General features: G+C 45.4%; 1 protein-coding gene across 10 annotated transcripts in view; it reads right to left on the bottom strand.

The window, feature by feature from the left end:
* Positions 1-5,000, bottom strand: part of ephb1 (EPH receptor B1) — a 272,902-nt gene that overhangs the window by 214,722 nt on the left and 53,180 nt on the right. The gene's annotated exons all lie outside the window — the stretch shown is intronic.

Raw genomic sequence — 5,000 nt, 5'->3', positions numbered from 1 at the left:
AGCACACTACCACTACACTAACACAAACTAACACCACCCTAACACACTAGCACACACTGACACACTAACATGACACCAACACTACACTAACACACACTAGCATACACTAACACAACACTAACACACACCAACACAAACTAACACACACCAACAGTACACTAACACCACACTAACACACACTAGCACACACTAACACACACTAACACTAACCACACTAACACTACACTAACACACACTAACACTACACTAACCCACACCAATACACACAGACACACTAACACTAACAATACACTAACAGTACACTAACACTTCACTAGCACTGCACTAACACACTTGCGCTACACTAACACTGCACTAACACATACGAACACACTAACACTACACTAACACTGTATTAGCACTACACTAACACACACTAACAGTACACTAACACACACTAACACTACACACACTCAGGACCAGAACATAACAGCAGATCCAACCAGAATCACCCAAACTACATAACAACTCTTATAAACCTACATCATAACAGCACATATAAACCTACATCACCTACTGGGAAACACAATCAATATCAGAGGAAGATGCAGTGTTATCTGGCCCTAAAACTGTCACTACAGCAGGGCCGATTACTGGAGCACGCTGACCAACTCTGAACTGTGGTCCACCTTTATGAATCACACACACATAGGCAGGTATCCCGGCTGCACAAAGATCAAAGACTGTGCCAACGATGCTGCACTTTTTAACAGAACGTACAACATTCAGACAGATTCAAACAGAATATTTTTAAAGGCCTCTGAGGGACTGCGAGACCGCCGCGCCACCCCCGAGCACACACTCCTTATACAGTATCACTGGCTTCCTTCTTCTGCTTGTTTTTAGGGTCGTTATTATCATATTTTACCTGTTAATATTACAGTAATACATCAATCAAATCTCAGTTTGTTCAAAATATTCATTCGTACTACAATGTTCTTTTATATTATTACATTTTACCTCAAAGTTTTTGCAATGCAAGTGTTAATATTTGTCATGCCAATAAACCTTGAACTGAATTTAATCAAATTGTGAGATCTCAGAAATGACCAGATGTTTATACTAAAGAATGTAACCACCCAGCCCCTCTCTCTCTCTCTCTCTCTCTCTCTCTCCCTCTCTCTCTCTCTCTCTCCCTCTCTCTCTCTCTCTCTCTCTCTCTCTCTCTCTCTCTCTCTCTCTCTCTATCCCTCTCTCTCCCTCTCTCTCTCTCTCTCTCTCTCTGTCTCTCTCTCTCCCTCTCTCTCTCTCTCTCTCTCTCTCCCTCCCTCTCTCTCTCTCCCTCTCTCTCTCTCTCTCCCTCTCTCTCTCTCTCTCTCTCTCTCTCTCCCTCCCTCTCTCTCTCTCCCTCTCTCTCTCTCTCTCTCTCTCTCTCTCTCTCTCTCCCTCTCTCTCTCTCTCTCTCTCTCTCTCTCTCTCTCTCTCTCTCTCCCTCTCTCCATCCTTCTGTCGTCTCTCCCCTTCCCGCTCTCTGCATTCTTCTCTCTCTATCTCTCTATCCTTCTGTGTCTCTCTCTCGCTCCGTCTCTCTCTCTCTCAGTTCAGTTATCTTTATTTTTTTCTTTCTTCTCCTTATGCTCCACATTGTCTTCTCAACTCCACTTTAACCATAAAGATTCTGTAGTGTTAGACCACAATTTAAGACAATGAAGTAATTGGAACTTGAGAGTGTGTGAGTGAGAGAGAGAAGGAGAGAGGGAGCGAGAGAGAGAGTGTGAGAGAAAGAGTGTGAGTGAGAAAGAGAAGGATAGAGAGAGGAAGAGAGAGAGTGTGTGAGTGAGAGAGAGAAGGAGAGAGGGAGCGAGAGAGAGAGTGTGAGAGAAAGAGAAGGATAGAGGGAAGGATAGAGGGAGAGAGAGAGGGAGAGAGAGAGAGAGAGTGTGTGTGAGAGAGAGAAGCATCTTCAACCAACAATTAAACACAGCTTGACCTTTGCCCTTTCTGAATTATTTTCCTTCTATTAATTTTTCTTTACATCTTTTTTCTCCAAACTCTGACTGATGCTGATTGGTTGTCAGGGTAATTTCAGCACAGCATCACATATTATGGGCTGTATAGGGGTCATTATTTACACTGGCAAAGCACCATGGAGAGCAGCACATGAGCCGGGCTCACCAAGCCAATGTTTTCCACATCTTCTAGTTCATTTGTGTGTGTGTGTGTGTGTGTGTGTGTGTGTGTGTGTGTGTGCACGTGCGTAGGCTACACACACACACACACACACACACACACACACACACACACACACACACTCAAAGAAAAAAGGAAAAACATCACTTCTCTGTTCGCTCCGAGTGGGCAGGTTTCTGAGATCCACTGTTGCATTATGCAGTTTCACACTGAGGCCATATTACAGGACAGATTATTGATCAAATTACAGGCCAGATTATGATTTGTATTATGGGCCAGATTATGGGCTGGAATATGGATCATATTATGGGCTGGATTATGGATCATATTATGGGCTGGATTATGCATCAGATTATGGGCTGGATTATGCATCATATTATGGGCTGAATTATGCATCATATTATGGGCTGGATTATGGATCAGATTATGGGCTGGATTATGGATCAGATTATGGGTGGCCAACATTCAGAGAGAGAGGTGATGAATAATTAAGACCTCCACGAGGCTAGCAACCTGGACCGCAAGAGGTACGTCTCACGCATGCACATGCAGACGTGCTTATGACGGATGTGGAGGGCTTCGCTACTGCCACTGAGATAAAAGGAGACAAAAACGAGAAAGCGATGATGATAGCGAGGGATACGGGCGGGTCGGGGTCTGCAACTTGATACGTTTACATTTAGTCAATTATTTTCACACAATGACATTATATTATAGTAATGTGTGTGCAAAGATGAAGACGCGCTCATCTCAGTGAGAAGAACAGTTCAACAGCAGTAATGACCGTTGAACCGGGGCATGGTCAGTGCGTCTCCCAGGCGATAAGGGCGTGTGTTCGGTAGCATGCAGCATGGCTGTCTCGGGATGCATCAGGGAGCTTCAGCCTCTACCGGGCTTGCTGTGTGGGACCCCTACCCACCAGCAGTTACACAGTGTGTGTGTGTGTGTGTGTGTGTGTGTGTGTGTGTGTGTGTGTGGCACCCTTACCTTGCACTGGCAGTTACTGAAAAATCGGCAGGGAAAATTGGCCATAAATCACAGGCACCAACAATCAATAGGGCCTTATCAATCAATAGAGCCTTATCAATTGATAGGGCCTTATCAATGGCCGAAAAGCACTGCTCACTCAATTAAAGTGATCATGTCTTCCGCCACAGAGCTGAATATAGAGTTGCCCCTTTTTCGCCTGCTAATGAGAAAATAAAATCACTGCGATGTCTGCCACAGCCGCGATTTGGCAGACACAAGGTGTGTGTGTGTGTGTGCTCTTTAACCGTCCCAGTGCAAAAGCTTTGTATGAGCAAGGGACCTCATTTCTGAACGCGGCGCTGGGAGCGTGAGGCTGACGTGTGTGTGTGTGAGTGTGTGTGTGTGTGAGTGTGTGTGTGTGTGTGTGTGTGTGACGGGTGAAGGCTGGCGGCGAGATTAAGCGCTACATGCCAGCGGCTCGGCCGTCCTTTTGTCTGCCATTGTGTGTGGTGGACGGCCGAGGGCTGAGATAAGGAACGGGGGAGGGGAGACGAGAGCCAGGCACACACCAGGCTTTGTTCCACAGGCAGCTCTGTCCACCTGAGGCTGCTGAACAAAACGACGATGTCGTCGACACGCCAGCATGTGGCCGAACCCTGATTTCACTGGCTCAAACACCGACACAAACACTGAAACAAACACTGGCTCAAACACCGACTCAAATGCCGATACAAACACTGAAACAAACATTGGCTCAAACACTGACTCAAACATGGACACAAACACCAACACAAACACTGATACAAAAACGGAAACAAACACTGGCTCAAACATTGACTCAAACACCGACACAAACACTGAAACAAACACTGGCTCAAACATTGACTCAAATGGCGATACAAACAATGAAACAAACACTGGCTTAAACACTGACTCAAACATGGACACAAACACCAACACAAACACTGATACAAAAACTGAAACAAACACTGGCTCAAACATTGACTCAAACGGCGATACAAAAACTGAAACAAACACTGGCTTAAACACTGACTCAAATATGGACACAAACACCAACACAAACACTGATACAAAAACTGAAACAAACACCGGCTTAAACACTGACTCAAACATGGACACAAACACTGATACAAAAACTGAAACAAACACTGGCTTAAACACTGACTCAAACATGGACACAAACACCAACACAAACACTGATACAAAAACTGAAACAAACACTGGCTTAAACACTGACTCAAACATGGACACAAACACCAACACAAACACTGATACAAAACTGAAACAAACACTGGCTTAAACACTGACTCAAACATGGACACAAACACCAACACAAACACTGATACAAAAACTGAAACAAACACTGGCTTAAACACTGACTCAAACATGGACACAAACACCGCCACAAACACTGACACAGTAAGCTGCCGGTGCAGAGTCCTGTTCTCACACCGCTACGGTCGGCAGCCCTCACGTTCGCTGCCAGCTCCACTGGGTTCATTATTGACCCTCAAATATACAGTGGAGGGAAAATAAAGATCTAAACAACAAGCAGGCTTCAGTGTCCAGCGTTCCAGAGAGGCACATTCAGTGAAGTTACTGCCGGGTGTAGAGCAATGTCATTTATATTAGGAGCTGAACTCTCACCACAACAGCTGCTCTGAGAAAATCACACGCTTGCCCTGTTCAGTTCAACGTAGTCCAGCTGAAAGTCCCGACCAGGGAACTGCTGGAGTAGGCGTCCCGACCACGGGTCAGTTATTCTCCGTGCACGCAGCATGCAGAAGGACTGAAGGTCTGGGAGACGTTAGCGTACACTGCAAGATAGTTTACACTTGAAA

Source organism: Electrophorus electricus, chromosome 11, assembly GCF_041902795.1.
Source record: "Electrophorus electricus isolate QZ-2024a chromosome 11, ASM4190279v1, whole genome shotgun sequence".
Lineage (NCBI taxonomy): Eukaryota > Metazoa > Chordata > Actinopteri > Gymnotiformes > Gymnotidae > Electrophorus > Electrophorus electricus.
Note: the sequence above shows the minus strand (reverse complement) of the source record. Positions and strands in the feature narration are given on the sequence as shown.